The sequence below is a fragment of the Oryctolagus cuniculus genome, chromosome 16 (assembly GCF_051225735.1).
Source record: "Oryctolagus cuniculus isolate XC-2025 breed Fujian yellow rabbit chromosome 16, ASM5122573v1, whole genome shotgun sequence".
Classification (NCBI taxonomy): domain Eukaryota; kingdom Metazoa; phylum Chordata; class Mammalia; order Lagomorpha; family Leporidae; genus Oryctolagus; species Oryctolagus cuniculus.
Window position 1 is genome coordinate 2,612,922 of NC_142882.1, and position 18,319 is coordinate 2,631,240.

The following is an 18,319-nucleotide window of genomic DNA, read 5'->3' on the forward strand; positions in this document are numbered from 1 at the left end:
TCGGCGGTAACGCTCCAGGTTACACACACACACAGCGAGCACGCGTGCCCTCCATCTGCACGTGCGGGCGCAGGAGCTGTTTCCTGAAGCCACCATCGAGGAGTCCAGAGTCACCAGGACAGAAGCCAGGGGTTCGCCTGAGAGGAGGGGAAGGCGGTTGCGCACCACCGAGCCTGCGCCCTGGGGCTGTGGCTAAGCCGTATCACGCAGTGGGGACCGCCCTGACCGCGAGGCCTAAGGTGACTAAGGGGACATTGCCGCAGCTGGAGCCGAGGACTCTGGCCACAGCTCAGTGGAGGTGGCTGGATTCTGCCCGGAAGGGAGGCCCCGACACACAGCTGTGGGGATCCCGGGGACCCCAGTTCTGTCACTCATTGATCTCAACCACAAGGCGTCTGTCGAACGTCCAGCAGTGGATCAGGCACTGCCCAGTTGTAAACCGTGGCTCAGCTCCACGCCCTCATGGAGCATATGTTCTGGTCTGTGTGTGCAGACAGAGAACATTCACAGTATGTCTGACAGCGACAAGAGCCCAGGAGGAAAATGAAGCGGACCAGGGAAGCCCAGGAAGGGGAAGGAGGTTTTTAAAGGCTGTCAGGTGCCTCCCTGAGCAGGTGCATGGCATAAAGAGATGAGGAGAGCAAGGGACGGAGCTGTCGGGTACCTGGGGAGAGGGTGTTCCTAGGGGAGGGACCAGCCGTGCAAGGGTCCTGAGGCAGGACTGCCCGGCTGTGAGGGAGCAGGTGAACCAGAGGCAGGGAGGAGACAGCTGGCTCTGGCTGGGGGTGAAATGGAAGCCATCAGAGGGGGCAGCCCAGAGATGACCTGGTCTGACTCACATTTTAACCGGGTCCCTCTGACTGCTTGGTTGAGAAGAGGCAAAGAAGGAAAAGGGTGGCAGCGAAGAGATGGTGACCTGGCCTGGGTCGGAGCAGGCAGAGGCTGGAGAGACACTGGGCTGGCTGCTGGGGGGATGTGGATTAGGGAGAAGGAACGGGGGTGGCTCCAAGGCTATGGCAAGTGAAGGGTGGGGTCAGGGAAGCGCAGGAGCAGGACTGGGTACGGTGTAGGAGTCAAACTCTAAGGGTATGGAGAGACTTTTAGCCAAACTGGGATGCTAAGACAGTGGGTAGGTATGCAAGTCTAGGGGAGGGTTGAGGGATGGGATGCAGCCACCAGTGTACAGATGACAAGACTGGAGCTGTCAGGGTATTCATGTTCTAGGATGTAGCATCGGTGTGTAGCTAACATGAGCTGGAGCCATCGGTGTACAGATGACACGACTGGAGCCATCAGTGTATACATCTTGTGAGCTGGAACCATCAGTGTACTGAAGACACGACTGGAGCCATCAGTGTATACATCTTGTGAGCTGGAACCATCAGTGTACTGAAGACACGACTGGAGCCATCAGTGTATACATCTTGTGAGCTGGAACCATCAGTGTACAGATGACACGACTGGAGCCATCAGTGTATACATCTTGTGAGCTGGAACCATCAGTGTACTGAAGACACGACTGGAGCATCAGTATATGGAGGATGTGGGTTGGAGTCATCGGTGCATAGAAGGCATGGTGGGAGCCAGCAGTGTATCAATGGCCTATTTAGGACCATGAGATGGTATCACTAAAGGACAGCAGAGAGCAGAGGCCCAGGCTGAGTTCTGGGGATGTCTACCACTCACAGCTCCTAAAGAAGAGGGAGTCCAGCAAAGCAGCCTGAGAAGAGGAGGCCAAAGAAGCACAAGCAGGTGGTGTCCTGAGAGCCGAGTGGGTCTGGGGCTGAGCGGACCACCAGTGACCATGACCGGGCAGGTCCAGGGGAGCAGTATGGACTCCATGGGTTCCAGAGAGCCCACGTGGAGAGAAGCTGCAGTCTAGAGGGGCAGGCGGCTCTTCCGAGGACCCTGCAGGAGAGGGAGGGAGAGGCCCAGGGGGCAGTGGGAGGGCAAGGTTGACAGAGGGCTTCTGGGGAAATGGGCAGCGCCGGTGGGTATTCTGGTGGGAGGGGCTCAGTGGGAGGGAACTGGCTCATGAGCGAGAATAAAGACTGTTAGGGGAACCTGCCCGATGGGACAAGTGGGCCGCCCTGCAGAAGAGGAGAGGGGCTGGCCAGACCCGACGCACGGCCCATGGTCTACTTGTTTGGGAGAGGAGGGCAGTGGCCAGCAGGTGCAAGGAGACGGGTGCCACTGAGTCACCTCCTCCCTCAGAGGAGGTCCCAGTTCCCAAGCCCATTTCTGGGCCCCAGAACCCCCCGTCTACTCCCAGTCAGTCCCCAGTAACCAGAGTGGCGGCCCGTGAGGACTACCAGGGTAGCTTGGAGCTGGAGGTGGGGCCTGGCTGTTCCCAGCAGACCCCGGGCTCGGAGACGGCCTCTCTGGACTTTGGGGTGCTCAAGGACCGACACCTGCCCCCACACAGGTTCAGGCTCCACGGGGGCAGACACCCATCTTTCCCTTAGGTCCACACACGACGCACTTTGTCACGGCTTTCTCTATGGCTGCGACGCCATAGAGAAAAATCCACCCACAGCACAGATCTTTCCAGGGCTTACAGGCTGAGCGCCCGGGGCCAGGAGTGCTCCCGATTCTGGAATATTTGCACACACGTGATGAGACATCCTGGGCACGGGACCCAAGTCCACACGGGAAGTTCACAGCCGCGCGGCCTGAAGGTGACCATCTACACTGTCTCCAGGGTGCCTGCTTCTGCCCGTCACCTGTCCCACGAGGTCCAGCGTGGAACTCCCGACCGACAGCTTCACATGGGCGCTCGAAGGGGCTGGATTTGGGACTCCGGGTTTCTGAGATGAGGCACGCTCGCGCTGAGCTAGAAATGGCGTTGAACAAACCCAACTGTTGCTCTTGCCAAGCGAATGCAAAAATGCACAAAATGAGGACACTTCCAGGGTCACGCAGAGAAGTCAAGGTGTACTTCTTGCTAAGCTGTGCTTGAACCACGCGAGATTACCAAGACATAACGCAAGAGAAACGCGGCGGCCAGGCATCTTTCTGGGCAAGCTCCCAAAGCACAACTCTCCCGCCCCGGACGATGGCGGGCTCAGCCCAGCTGAGGAGAGCCCATCCTGTTTCAGGGGAAGAATCTGTCACTAACTGTCCCCAGGACAGAAACACCTGGATCCGTCTGGGACAGAAAACTGAGCCAGAGGCCCCTTCAGTGGGGCTTTGTGGTGCAGCGGGTTAAGCTGCCCCCTGACGGCAGCCTTCCATACTGGTGCACTGGTTCGAGTCCCGGCTGCTCCACTTCCCATCCTGTTCCCTGCTAATGCGTCTGGGAGGCAGCAGAGGATGGTGAAGCACTCGTGCCCCTGCACCCACGTGGGAGACCTGGATGGAGTCCCAGGCTCCTGGCTCCAGCCTGGCTCAGCTCCAGCTGTTGCAGGCATCTGGGGAGTAAACCAGTGGATGGAAGACCTCTCTCTCTCTCTCTCTCTCTCTGTCTAACTCTGCCATTCAAATAAACAAACAAATCTTTAAAAATAAAAACAAAGATCCCTTTGGGGGCAGCACTGAGGCACAGCAGGTAAAGCCGCCTCCTGCAGTGCCGGCATCCCATATGGCCACTGGTTCGAGTCCCGGCTGCTCCATTTCTGATCCAGCTCTCTACCACAGCCTGGGAAAGCAGTAGAAGATGGCTCAAGTGCTGGGCCCCTGCACCTGTGTGGGAGACCCAGAAGAAGCTCCTGGCTCCAGATGGACCCAGCTATGGCCACTGTAGCCATTTGGGGAGTGAACCAGCAGATGGAAGACCTTTCTCTCCCTCTCCCTCTCCCTCTCTCTCTCCCTCTCTCTCTGTCTCTGCCTCTCTGTAACTCTGCCTTTCAAATAAATAAATCTTAAAAAAAATCCCCTTGGTACAACCCAGGAATCTGAAGAAATGAAAATGTTGCAATCAAAGATAAAATTAGAAATATTTATTCCACCTGTCATCTCCCCTCAACATCCCAAAACGAGCAGAGACGACAAAAGGACATTCTATTTCCATCCCCACGACAGTGTCAACAGGGCGAAACAGAGTTCTTGTTAAAGTCAAAACTCTACACCGAAGAGGGAAATGCTGGAGGTGGTCTAGGTTTGCAAACGAATTCGGCCCAATTTGCTCTAAGAAAATACACTGACACAGTGCTGCTTCAGAGAGGCGATTTAAGTCAAGACACTAGTCAAGCACTCTAGGTGGCTTTGCTGCGACACCAGAGCTGGAGGCCAGCGCTCACCGCTCACCGCTCACCGCCCCGGCGTGGGGCTGGGCAGGACCCGTCTGCCGTGAGACCAGCGAGCAGCTCAGGACCACCAGGACAGCGGAGGACAAACCCTTGGCTTTGCCTCGTCTGTGTTTGCTGTCTGCGTTCCCAGCTCTGTATGAAGTCAGCTCCAAAGCAGGATAAAAGATAACTTGGGAAGAAGAAGAAAAAACAAGGGGAACAGAATGTTCTCACTGCTGGAAAGGTAGAGAGAGAAACAGAGACAGACGCCGCACGCAGAACGGCGAGCCTGCCCATCCAGGCCTGCTTCTTCAAGGATTTACTTACTGGCCGGCGCGCGGCTCACTAGGCTAATCCTCTGCCTGGGGCACTGGCACACCGGGTTCTAGTCCCGGTCGGGACACCGGATTCTGTCCCGGTTGCCCCCCTTCCAGGCCAGCTCTCTGCTGTGGCCCGGGAGTGCAGTGGAGGATGGCCCAGGTGCTTGGGCCCTGCACCCCATGGAAGACCAGGAGGAAGCACCTGGCTCCTGGCTTCAGCTTCGGATCAGCGCGGTGCGCCGGCCGCAGCGGCCATTGGAGGGTGAACCAATGGCAAAGGAAGACCTTTCTCTCTCTTTCTCTCTCTCTCTCTCACTGTCCACTCTGCCTGTCAAAAAAAAAAAAAAAAGGATTTACTTCCTGATTTACTTCCTGGAAAGGCAGAGACAGAGACAGGAGTGGGAGCGAGAAAGAGAGAAAGAGAGGTCACCACCCACTGGTTCACTCCCCCAGTGCCTGCAATTAGGAGCCAGGAGCTCCATCCCAGTCTCCCACGTGGGTGGCAGGGGTCCAAACTCTTGGGCCATCACCGCTGCCTCGCAGACGCACTAGCAGGGGTGCTGGAAGGAAAGTGGAGCAGCCAGGATGCTGGTGTGGCAGTGGCGGCTTAACCCACAGCGCCAGAAGGCCGACCCCCAGCCACGGCATCCCCCTGCTTAACCCACGGCGCCAGAAGGCCGACCCCCAGCCCACGGCATCCCTCCTGCTTAACCCATGGTGCTACGAGGCCAACCCTAGCCCCCTGCATCCCTCCTGAGCGAGCTGCCACCTTCCAGATCCTTAAGGCCCAGCGTTCTCTCCTCCTGGCTTCTAGAAGTCTCCGTGGTAACATACCCATCTGCTGCTGGGTGGGCCTGACTACTATTTCCACACAATGAAATCTTGAAATCCATGCCTGGTTTTTTCGGTTGAAGACCCTGGCCGTGAGTTACGGGTGTTGACATGTAGTGAGTGGGTCGGTAACTGGCCTGTCTACCCCGCAAACACTGCCTGTTTCCTTGTGTTGGGAACATTTAGAATTCTATTCGCAGGTACTGCTGCCAGCGGTTATCCAGGGCCTCTTCCCGTCCCTGCTCCCTGGGACCTGTTAGCTCTCTTCTCCCCTCCCTTGTCTCTACTTTGGCATAGCTTTAAACAGATTTATTTATTTGAAAGACAGAACAACAGAGAATGGGGGGAGAGAGAGACAGAGACAGACAGAGACAGAGACAGAGACAGAGAGAGGTAGATATTTTCCATCTGATAGGTCACTCCCCAAATGCCCGCAACAGCCGGGGCTGGACCAGGCTGACCAGGAGCCTGGAACTCAGTACAGTCTCCCACACGTGGCAGGAGTCCAGGCATCTGGGTCGTGTTCCTTCTGCTTCCCAGGTGCATCAGAAGGAAGCGTGAAAGGAAACAGAGAAGCTAGGACTCAAACAAGCGCGCCAATACAGGAAGGCATTGCCAATGGCAGCTTGGCACTGTACAACACTGGCGCCTAGCATAATTTTTTAAAAGACTTTATTATTTATTTGAGAGTTAAAGTTACAGAGAGAGGGAGAGACCTAGAACAAGGTCTTCCATCTGCTGGTTCACTCCCCAGATGGCCACAACAGCCGGAGCTGGGCCAATCCAGAACCAGAAGCCAGGAGCTTCTTCCAGGTCTCCCACGCGGGTGCAGGGGTCTGAGCACTTGGGTCGTCTTCTATTGCTTTCCCAGGCCATAAGCTGATCGGAAGAGGAGCAGCCCGGACACAAACCAGTGTCATATGGGATGCCGGCGCCGCAGGCAGAGGCTTAGCTACTACGCCGCAGCACTGGCCCCACTATTAAAGTACACGTGGGTATTTGGGGGATTTCCACCTGAGTGGAATTTGAAAATATTCAAAGGAGAGAAGTAGGGTGACCTGACAAAGCCCTCTCAACCTCACAGCGGGACGGAATAATGGACAAGCAGCTGCGTCTCTTTTACACAAGTTTACTTATTTTCAATTATTTGACAGGGAGAGAGAGAGAGAGAGAGAGAGAGGTCTCCTGTCTACTGGTTCATGCCCCAAATGCCTGCCACAGCCAGGGCTGGATCAGGCCACAGAAGCCAGGAGCTTTGCACTCCATTCAAGTCTCCCGTGTGGGTGGCCGGGACCCAAGGACTTGGGCCGTCCCTGCCACCGCCCAGGGTGCGTACGCGCAGTCTGCTGGAGTCAGGAGCGCGAGCCAGGACTCCACCCCAGGCAGTCTCACGTGGGACGTGGGCTTCCTAACCACGGGACCAAAGGACCCTCCTCAAGTTTCATGGCTAGGGCACCTAACCCCAGTGAGCTGGGCTGCACGCCCTCTATGCTGTCCTGCCCGACTCAGCCTGGATTGGTTCCGGAAGTATCTGTGAGGGCGAAAGGAGCCAACAGGAAGCCGCCTGCTTCCTCCTCCCCTCCCCAGTCCCCGGCACACCACCGAAAGTGTGTGTTTCGTGCTGGCCTGTGAGTGACCGTGCACAACCACAGGACGCGGCTCGGCAAGCGCCAGCGAGACCTGCCCTGGGCAGCAGCGGCTCTGGACAGCGGCCGGCTCCCTCCACCTGCACTGCTCAAGGTCAACACTCAAGACAACGGAGGATGAGCGAGGCGGCGGGCCCCAGCGGCACACGGGCACGCTGCAGGGCGACTGGGGACAGATCTGGAGCTGCCGGGCAGGGTGCGGAGGTTAAGGGAGGGAGGCAGCAGCGACCCTCCTGGCTGGTCGGCGGGCTCGGCTCGCCTCTCTGACGTCAAGGTGCCGCAGAACCTCGGTACTGTTCTCTCTTTTCTTTTCTTTCTTTTATTTAAGAGGCAGAGAGAGAGAGAGAAAAAGGGATAAAAGAGTCAGAGAGAGAGGACAGAGAAGGGGAGAGACAGCCCCCATCTGCTGGCTCGCTCCCCAGATGTCCACAACAGCCAGGGCCGGGTCAGGCTGAAGCCAGGAGCCAGGAGCTCCATCCGGGTCTCCCACGGGGGTGCAGGGCCCAACGGTCTGCACGAGCAGGAAGCTGGAATTAGGAGTGGGTCAAGTGCAGAGGCAGGACACGAGCCCAGGCACTCGGGTGTGGGACGCGGGGTCTCGCTCAGACCACCCAGTCCCTGGGGGAGGGGCTGCGATGGAAAGGGGCCCACCCGCCCACACTCTCTGGGAGCCCACGCGACAACCAGTGCTCTCTCGCTCACTCAGCAAATGAAGCACGAGCCCCTGCCGAGGGCGGGGTCCAGCTGGGGAGGAAAGAGGCGGAGGCCCTGACCCTGGGGGTCGGGGGTGACATCAGACCAGGAATGTCAGGACAAGGCAGGCGCGTGAGGAAAACTAACCCCAAAAGACCAGGAGGGGTGTGACGTGGGCGCAGGGTGATGAGGTGACGGGGGGCAGGGGCACAGTCGGGGTGGACACAGACGAACCGAGCGGCGGGGACGGTGCCCCAGAGGCACAGGTGAGGCTCCGGCTCGTGGGGCAAAGTGAGCTGGGGGAACGTTCCGGACTGCACTCTGTGCTCCCTAAGATCCTCAGGGTGAAACCCTCACCCCCAAAGCCATGGTCTCCAGGGGCCTCCAGGAGGCGGCTGGTCCTGGGGGTAAGAAGGTGGCCGTCCACAGCCAAGAAGGGACCCTCCTCCACCCCTCCCCGGACCCCGACCCCACGGGCCCCTCAGTCTCGCCTCCAGCCTCCAGAACTGAATACACACATCGGGGCTCCAAAGCCTCAGCCTAGGCCCTGTGGCACTCCTCCTAACAGCCAGAGGCACTGAGTCAGGCAGGAGGGGGCGGAGAAGCCTTCAGGAGGGAGGGGCGCCCTGGTGGGTGTGCAGCTTCCTGGGGTGCAGGGGCAGCCACTGAGCTGGATTCGCCTTTCAGAAGCCGCGAGGCCCGGGCGGCAGGTTTGGGGCACACCGGGCAGCCTCCCAGCACTGCTGCCACTCGGGCAGACAGCGCCCAAGTGCGGGACTCGGGGGGCGGCCAGGCTGGACACACGCAGACGCATTTCGACTCCTGCAGCTTGGCCAGATCACCAAGAGAGCAGCTGGAGGTGGAGCAGAGGTGGCTCAAGTTCAGGGGTCACGGAAGCTGGCAGATGGAGCGGAGGAGACCAGGGAGGGACAGCCCAGCAGAGAAGAGAGAAATCAAGACAGCGCGGGACTCCACGCAAACACAGCCCGGTCCAAACCCTTAGTCCCCAGCGTGCTGGCTGGGTGACTTCAGCCAGCCACTGAACTCATCTGAGCTTCGTTTCTGTATCCATCTGCCCGTCCGGTGTTCAACAAAACCAGGGCGACACCCAGCAGACACTCGGGCGGAGGGGAGTGTCTGACACGCTGAAGGCGGTTACGCCCAGCGCTGCTGCTGCTGCTGACTTCACGGGCGTGTGATCTTGATAAAGGCTTCGGGCGTGCCTCGCGCCCGTCCCACGCGCTTTCCAGGGCATGCTGTGGGTTCCTCACTCCAGCCGCACACTCCGCTCGGCTCTCTCCCGCGCGGAGCCAGGGCAAGCCGCTCTCCTTGCGGACAAGGCCTTCTCCCTCCTGGGAGTCAGCTTGTGTGCTGCACTCCTGCCGGGGCCGCGGCACCCACGAGGAGTGTCCTGTCCACTGCTGCACAGACGGCGACCGAGGCTGCACGCCGGTGCCATACTTGCCAGTGAGAGCGAGCCCGGGGCTTGCTTATGGATTCGCTTTGCTTCCTGCCAGTTTCTGGAAAGGGAGCTCACAGCAGTGTTACTTGTGACAGCCCCAAAGCGGGGACGGACGCACAGGGGCAGGAGTTCGGCAGAGTGGTCACGATGCCCACGTCCCACATCGGAACACCCAGGTTCAACCCGGCTCTGACCCCTGACCCCAGCTCCCTGCTCACGGCCACCTGGAGGCAGCACGACGGCTCAAGGACCTGGTTCCACGTGGGATCCAGCATGAGCTCCCGCCTCCCGGCTTCGGACCTGGCTCAGCCCCAGCCGTGTGGACACTGGGGAGCGAACCAGCAGGTGAGGGATCTCTCGTTCGCTCTCCCTTTTCCTCTCTCTATCTCTTTGCCTCTCAAATTCCTCAATAAAAATAATTTTAAAAATGTGAATGGATAAACACGTGATCCATCCGTGGCTATCAACAGAAAGGAGGCACTGACAATGCTACAGCGTACAGGAATTCTGACAGCACCACGCTCCGGGAGACACAGGCACAAAAGGCCACCGAGTGACGCCACTGACAGGAAGCGTCCAGGACAGGCGAAGCCACAGGACAGGAAGCAGCTGGGCGGCCGTCAGGCGCGGGGAGAGGAGCGGAAGGGGCTGCTAACGATGGGTACCACATGTGCTTTGGGGGGACGCTAAGAGTGTTCTGAGATGGGAGGAGTGACAGGTGCACGGCTCCGTGCGACACGCAGCTCGCGGTATGCAGCGGCGCTGGGCACAGACGTTTGCCCCACAGTGCTGGACAATGGCCGGTTTCTGCATTTACACTTATTGTTATCTCACAATGCACTCTTTCTTTTTATCAAACATTAATTTACCTGGAAGGCAGAGAGCGGGAGAGACAGAGACTGAAAGAAATCTTCCACCCACTGGGTCACACCCCAAAGGCTGCAACGGCCGGGGCTGGGCCAGGACAAAGCCAGGAGCCAGGAGCTCCACCAGGCTCTCCCACGTGGGTGGAAGAGGCCCAAGCACTTGGGCCATGGTCCACTGCCTTCCGGAGCTGGATGGGAAGTGGACGGGAACCAGCGCTCCTGACACGGGAGGCTGGCGTCGCAGGCAGTGGCTTGACCCGCCGTGCCCCAGCGCTGGCCCCTGCACTGCTTCAAGGCACAAAATGGACGCGCACACGCCAGGATCAGCGCCTTGTCCAGCTCGTGCTGACCGTGTCTCCCGACTGCGCCCTCCAGGACGCTCGCCCGGTCACGATGCAGCGCTCAGGACGTGTGCCCTGGACTGGGGGACATGTGCCTGTCCTGAAAACCACTGCCCATACACCGGGGTGAGCGTCAAGGCACAGGAAGTCTGGCTCGCCGAAGCTGCCAGGGTCTATGCCCGAGTCCCGCGGCAGCAGTAGAGTCACAGAAAGTTAAAAACGGGAACAGACACTTGGCGCGGTGGTTCAGACGCCCCGGTCCCCGCTGCAGCGCCTGGGCTCTGCTCCCAGCTCTGCTCCTGACCCCACTCCCGGCTCACGCGCGCCCTGGGGCAGCGGTGGTGGCTCCAGTGAGCGGGCTCCTGCCGCCCACCTGGGAGACCTGCACTGAGTTCCTGGCTTCTGATTCTGTCTGCAGCCTGGGGCAACTGTGGCAAGCATTTGGAGAGCGAGCCAGCAAATGAGAGCCCGCGAGCCCGCTTGCTGTGTTTCAAGAAAAAAAGGAAGGGAGGGAGGGAGGAAACAGCTGAAAAGCTCCCGCACAGAGCAAACTCTTCAATGGTCTGGCCCAGCCTCGCTGTAACACTGTTATTAACAGGAATGAGGCACAGCCTCCAAGTCAGAACTCCAGCATCCACAGTGCCGACGACACTGGCGCAATGAGTTTATGTTTAAAAACACAGCTCTCCTCGCCGGCGCTGTGGTGCAGCAGGTGAAGCTGCGGCCGCGTGGCAGCCCACACCAAAGTGCTGGTTTGAGCCCCGGCTGCCCCACTTCTGATCCAGCTCCCTGCTAATGCACCTGGGAAAGCAGCGGAGGACCCCTGCCACCTACGTGGGAGACCTGGATGGAATTCCTGGCTCCTGGTTTCAGCCCGGCCCAATCCTGGCAGCTGCCGGCATGTGGAGAGTGAACCAGCAGATTAAAGATCCAAGTAGCTACACACTCATTAAATGGAGGGTTATCCAGGTAAGTACTCAGTTACCGCGAAGGTACATGATGGCAGGGCTGGCACTGTGGTGAAACACAGCCTGCAGGACCAGCATCCCAGATGGGCGCCAGTTCGAGTCCCGGCTGCTGCATTTCTGATCCATCTCTGTGCTGTGGCCCGGGACAGCAGTAGATGCTTGGGCCCCTGCACCAGCATGGGAGACCCAGAAGAAGCTCCTGGCTCCTGGCTCCGAATTGGCCCAGCTCCAGCCTCTGTGGCCATCTGGGGAGTGAACCAGCGGATGGAAGACCCCTCTCTCTCTGCCTTTCTGTGGCTGCCCGAGAGTCCAGGAACATCGGGGAGAAAATACCCGCAAGGTGGGACGAGCAGGAGGCTTGGGGGCAGCGGCGGTTTCCGCTGCGGACAGGCCCCTCCTTGGCCGCGTCTGCCCAGAGACCCCGTCTGTTCTGGCGTGCCAGGGGCTTTAGGTCAGTCCCCACGCACGCTCTCATTCCAGAGAGGCCGGCTCCAGGTCTAGCCCCTGGGTTCTAGCCAGGACTCCTGGCAAAGGCTCAACTCAAAACAAGTCAGCCACCGTATGCGACTCGGGAGTCGCGGAGCAGGCCCGGAGGGTGGGACGCCCGTGTCCCTCACCACAGCGCCTGGCTTCGGTGCCCGGCTCCTGACCCAGCATCCTGCGAACGGGCACCCGCAAGGCAGCAGCTGCAATCAAGGGTCCCTGCCCGCCGTGTGGGAGGGAGACTGGACGGAGCCCTCGGCTCCCGGCTTCAGCGCCAGCTGTGGCGGGCATCCGGGGAGTGGACAGAAGCTCCGTCTGCCTTTCAGGTAAAACTCGTGGAAGAGATGACAGTGAGCGCTGGCAAATATCAGCCAAGGAGAAAAAAACAATGATAGAGAAACGGAAACCGTCGCTGAGGAAGGGAAACGGGACAGCGCTCACCATTAGGGGAAAGCCAGCCAAGAGAGCTTGCGAAGCCAAAATTCCTGCTGATACCTTCAGGAAAACTTGGGTGACCAACAAACACCCTCTGCCTACAATCCCTCCAAGACCCTGGAGTGGTGAACCACCCCCCCCCCACGCCGACTCAGAAGGGCTGCAAAGATGGGGCCAGCACAGTGCGACCGCGGGTGAAGCCACTGCCCACGGCACTGGCGTCCCATTTGACCCAGCGCGAGCCCTGGCTGCCCCCCTTCCCATCTGGCTCCCTGCTAACGGGCCTGGGAAACAGCAGAGGACGGCCCAAGGACTTGGGTCCCTGCACCCACGTGGGAGACCCGGAATAAACTGTTGGCTCCTGCCTGGCCCAGCCCTGGCCCTCACAGAAGCAGTGGCTGGAAGACCCGCCCCCGTCCCCTCCGCCTCTCCCTGCCCCCTCCGCCTCTCCCTGCCTCTCCCTTTCTTTCTCTGTAACTGTGCCTTTCAAATAAATAAAAATAAATTTCAGAAAAAGAGAGCAAGCAGAGGGCTGTGAACGAGGACTGTCAGACAAGTGCACACCTCCTGGGCCACGCCCTCGGGAACACGGCCCTGGGAGGTGAAGGAGCGGCTCCTGTGGGGGATTCTACTGGCATTTAAAAGACAGAGAAGGAGAACCAGTTCAGTTAGTGTCTCAGAAATCTTGAAGGGCTCCAGAAACAAAAAGAGGATCCACTGAACTCGAAATACAAGAAGGCTGCAGGTGAAGAATGATTATCCAGCACTAGGTCACGGGAATCCTGTTTGTTTGTTTGTTAAAGATGTGTTTGTTTATTTGAGAGGCACAGAGAAGCAGGAGAAGAGACAGAAAGAGAGAGAGATGTCCTCCATCTGTGGGTTCAAAGACCAGGACCCCATCCGGGTCTCCCTCATGGGTGGCAGGGGGCCCAGGTACTCGGGGCCATCACCTGCGGCCTTCCGGGCACTTAGCAGGAGCTGGACTGGCAGCGGCCACAGTGGCTGCGAGAGGGGCAGACAGAGGCCCCAGCAGGTCAGGTCCCCAGCAGGCCGCACGGGGCCACTGGGCAGGAAGCAGAGCCCTTGGTGGGGAGGAAAGGTGGCCGGAATGCAGACGGAACGCAAAGCAGCCGGGGAGTGGTTGCTGGGTGACAGTCGGGCGCAGCCAAGGGCAGCAGGCGTGAACCTGCTAAGCAGCCGGGCCTCCCCAGGAGGCCCCCACGGGCACGTGCGCGGCTTGCAGTGACAGAGCGAGGCAGAGCCAGTGCCCCGGCGCAGCGAGGTGATCTGAGCACCCCTCACAGGGAGCGGGTCACAGGGAGCGGCCGGGCCGGGCAGAGGCCGCCAGCATCCCCTGACACCGGGTCGTCAGGGGTCTGCGACCTGCTGAGGTCAGGAGTGAGCCAGGGCCTTCAAGGTGAGGGTCGGGGAGGGAGGAGGCGGCGCGGCTCTGGGCAAGCACGGGGCACAGACCGGCGACCTGGCGCGGCACCTGGGGCCGCACCGCTCCTGACTGCTCCCTGTTCACGCGCCTGGGAGGCAGCTGGGACGGCTCAAGTGCTTGGGCCCTGCACCCACATGGGAGACACAGATGGAGCTCCTGGCTCCTGGCTCCAGCCTCACCCAGACCCAGCTGTTGTGGCCATTTGAGGAGTGAACCAGTGGAAGATCTCTCTCTGTCTCTCCGTCTCTGTGTAACTCTGCCTTTCAAATAAATAAATCTTTAAAAAAAAAAAGAGAGAGAGAGAGAGAGAGAGACTTAGAACTTGAACCCACCTCCACTGGAACATCTTCACCTGGGTGGCCAGCACAGGAGCCGCTGGCCACGTGGGCCACTGGGTCCTTCAGGTGTGGCCGGTTCAAGCTGCTCTTTCTAAGACGTAGCACACAAAAGGAGCGAGGAATACCGCGGTGCTCCTCTGCTCGTACCGATTACGTACGGCAACAACAGTATTTCCATACAGTGCCTTGAGTGAAGCGCACTAGTAAGTCACGTTCATTCCTCTGTTTACGACACAGCTCCTGCAAACCTCAGTTACGCGTGTGGGGATGCCGGCGGTGACGACGCTGAGGGTGCAGCACCAAGCCGTGACCGCTCAGCGTCTGGAGAGACCCCGCTTTCCTAGCAAGCGGGCAAAGTGACTCTTACATCTAAGTGTGATCTCGCCAGCCCGACGGCTGCTCACTCTCCTTGGTGTCCCACAACAGCTGGACATGGAGTCTGTCCTCTGGGCCTTCGCCCAGGAGACAAAAAGGGTTCCTGACGGAGCCAACGGTGGCCATGGAGACAGGCGCTGGGGTCTCAGAGCCCTGGCCATCAAGCACTGGGCCGGACTAGTTCAAGGGCAGGGAGTGGCGGTCGGGGGAAGGGCACAGAGGCTGAGCTGGAGCGGGGGCAGGGGGACAGGCAGGACCCCTTGGAGAAGGGCTATAGCGGGCAGTGTGGGCACAGGCAGGTCCGTCCTGTCTGGTCTCCAGCTTTCACAAGGCCCACCAGCTAAGAATGGTTTTGACATTTTTAAGTGGATGGAGAAGTCACAATCAAAATACTTTCTGTGGCATGAAGATGATGGGAAGTCTACGTGTCCGCGTCCATGCATGACGTTTTATTGGCCCACGGCCCGCACGTGCTGTCTGCGTCTTGACGACCACATGGCCGTCACCGTGCGCTCCCAGCGGACTGTGGAGCTCCCTCCGGTCTCCCACATGAGTGCAGGGGCCCTGGACCATCTTCCACTGCCTCCAGCGTATTAGCAGCCGGGACACAAACCAGTACCCGAATGGGACGCTGGCACTGGCACCGCACTGCGACGCCTGGCGGACGTGCTCACAGGGGTATCGCACACCACTCTCCCGCCTCAGCATGTCCTCGCTGCTCACCAGGGAGGTAGCGCAAGTGCCTGGGACAGGGTGCAGTGCGCTCTTTGCCCAAGGACATCACACACACCCACCCGGCCACGGCTTCCAGCCCCTGGAAGCAGCAAGTTTGGGAGAATGAAGAAAAACAGGGCCTGGGCCATAGCCTTCCTGTAAGGGAGGAGTTGGGGGCTGCCCTAGGAGTCCTGAATCAGAGGGTGTTCACTAGAGCCGCCCAATCAGACGTCAGAGGGGACCACAGGAGCTGAGACCTGCTGGGGGTGACGGCGGCTAGAGGACACGACACCCCCAGTCTTCAGGCCTGGGGGATGCAGGGACGGCTCCAGCAACACCCTTGGCCGAGACCCCCGGACAAGGAGCTGAGTGCTGGCTACTTGGGTTTGTGGCGAGGGCCGGGCACCCAGGGTGGGACCCCACAATAGTGCACCCCTCTACACTCGGGGCCTTGGTCTTCCTGCTGGCCCTGTGCTCCCTAAAGCTGTCCAAGAAGGATCCAGACTGAGCTAAGGCTGCCGGGTCAAGGCAAGCGGAGTTGGGCGAGCAGGAGAAAGCGCTCCTCGGACCCTGGCCGGAGCAGGGGCGCCCATCAGTGCATGCCCACGCTTCAGGGGTGTCCAGCACTCGGACAGCGTGGGCTTCACGAGGACGACGAGCAATGCAGTCGCCCCTCGTCTGCAGGGCCACACCCCAGGCCCCCAGTGGATGTCTGAACCCACAGTAGCAGGCCCTGTGTGTCCTATTCTTATACACACATGTCGACGATAAGTGCTCATTTACAAGTGACTATCAACAGTAACTAATAAAATAGAACAAGTACAGTAATATGCTGTCACAGGAGTTACTTAAAACTGCTAAGTTGCTTCTTTCTGGAATTTTGCATCTAATATCTTCGGCTTGTGGCTGACTGTAGATGGTGTGGGGGCACAGGAATTGTAAAAGGCCAAGCAGGGGCCTGTGCTGAGGCCGAGGCATAGAGAAGGTTAAGTCTCCACCTGCGACACCAGTGTCCCACATGGGTTTGAGCCCCAGCTGTTCCACTTCCAATCCAGCTCCCTGCTAATGCACCTGGGGGAGCAGTGGAGGATGGAGGACAGCCCAAGTCCTCAGGCCCCTGCACCCACGTGGGAGACCCAGAGGAAGCTCCTGGCTCCTGGCTTCGGATCGGCCCACTTACAGCCACTGCGGCTGTGGCAGCTGTTTGGGGAGTGGAGCAGCAGATGAGGGATCCTCTGCCTCACCTCTCTCCCTGTGTAACTCTGCGTTTCAAATACATAAATAAATCTCATCAAAGATGACCGCTCGGAGCGAGCACCAAGCCTAGTGTCCCGATGCTGGCTGAGATGCGTGAGTCCCACACGGGGGCCTGGGTTGATGCCTGGCGCCGGCTCCTGACTCCAGCTTCCTGCTAACGCAGGCCCTGGGTGGCAGGGGTGCTGGCCCAACCACCGGGCCCCGACACCCATGTGGGAGACCGCACTGCGTCCCAGCTCCTGGCTCCCGCCCCAGCCCACCTGGCTGCTGCAGGCACATTCGAAGAGTGAAACAGTGAACGGGAGCTCTCTGCCTCTGTCTCTCAAAAACAAAAACTCTTTGCCCGGCAAGAAATTTGGGGTTGCCTGGTGGAAGCTTCAGGGTGGGGCTCTCCCAGCGCTGATCCTAACAGGGCCATAAGATGGGGAGACTGTCTCCTTCCAAGTCCACCAGGGCCACTTGGTCAACAACCTCGAACCCGTGCCTCCACATTGATTTTGCACCCCTGACACCAACACGATTCAGCAGCACTATTTTTCTTTAACGCTCCACTCCTGAGTCCCGAGGCGTGCTCTTGTTAAACACAGAGACCATGCACGTCCCAGCATGGCTAAGGCTGTCCGGGCACCACGTGAGCCTTGCTCCCCAGTCTCAAGACAGGAGAGCTGGGAAGGAAGACTGCCCATGGCCCTCTGCCAATGGCAGCAGCCCCACGTGTGCTGGGAGACACTGCCGGACCGGTGAGTCAGGCTGGGGATACGGTCTCCAAGGAGGGAAGCCTACTTTGGCAACGTTTGCCTGCAGGGCCGGCAGTGGCACAGTGAAGCCACTGCCTGGGACCCTGGTGTCAGAGGGCCTGGGTTCGAGTCCCTGCTCCTCTCCTGAGGCCAGCCCCTTGCTAATGCGCACCCTAGGGGGCAGCAGTGACGGCCCATGTACTGGGGCCCTCCCACCCACGCGGGAGGCCTGGACTGGTTCTGGCTCCTGGCTTTGGCCTGGCCCAGCTGCAGCTACTACAGGTATTTGGGGAGTGGACCAGGGGATGGACAATCTCTTTCTGCTTTTCCAATAAACGAAGTAGATTTTTCTTTGAAATTAAATAAATATCTGCTTACGAAGTGAGCATACTGTGTGCCACTCTGCAGATTCTCTATAACCAGGTCCGCTGGCACAGCTCGGGCCAGGCTGGCTTCTTGGGGGTGGCCAAGGTCTCTGCGGCCTTCCAATCGCCCACAGGTTGCTTGATCCACAGCAAAAGCTAAGCTTTCACACACAACTTGCCCAATAACCTTGCTTTCCCACAGAGCGCAAGCGAGAATTCCTTCACGCCACAGTGTTGGAGTGCCACATCCAAACGGACTTTTGAACAGAGAGACAACCTTGCAGATTTCCAGGCCACACAGGAGACAATTAAGCCACTGCAACCAGCTTGACACAGAAGCAGGCATTTCACAGTCTCCGCTCTGGACTCAGCGCCCAGCAAGAGTCCATCCCATGTGAGAGCCCCACCCCCACCGAACTTTCTAGGAAAGAACTTGCCTTGACATTTCAGCTGGGCAGAGAGAGGAGTCGAGTGACAGCAGAGGTGCCTGGCAGTCTGGCAGAGGAAGACCACTACGTATCAAAGGGCTGGGTGTTCAGACCAGCTCAGCACTAGGGAGTTTTCACGGCTACCAGACACCTGACCGGGTTTCGTGATTTCTGCTTCTTGTTGAAACTGAAGGCCACCACGTGGCACAGGCCTCGCCAGATGTTGACGAGCGCTTGCGTTCACATGTTTCACTCACTTACACACTGGAGAAGAGGCCCCATGCGCAATGGCCTACAGGAAGTGGGCATGCGATGGCCTACGGGATGTGGGCGGGCACAGCTGTCCCGTCCTCCGGTGCCTGCCGTGAGCAGGAGCAGGAAATAAGGGGC

The 18,319-nt window shown here is 59.1% G+C and overlaps 1 protein-coding gene and 1 long non-coding RNA gene across 7 annotated transcripts in view; one reads left to right on the forward strand and one right to left on the reverse strand.

The window, feature by feature from the left end:
• The window catches only part of RFX2 (regulatory factor X2), a 71,689-nt gene that overhangs the window by 43,744 nt on the left and 9,626 nt on the right, over positions 1-18,319 (reverse strand). The gene's annotated exons all lie outside the window — the stretch shown is intronic.
• LOC138845616 (uncharacterized) lies at positions 4,938-18,205 on the forward strand. Of its 3 annotated transcripts, none has more exons than XR_016223192.1 (2): positions 4,938-9,523; positions 14,291-18,205. It is a non-coding gene; the product is annotated as an uncharacterized LOC138845616 (long non-coding RNA). The 3 variants fall into 3 exon arrangements; XR_016223193.1 differs by having other exon boundaries at positions 4,938-7,313; XR_011382825.2 differs by lacking the exon at positions 14,291-18,205 and having other exon boundaries at positions 4,938-7,313; positions 8,545-11,305.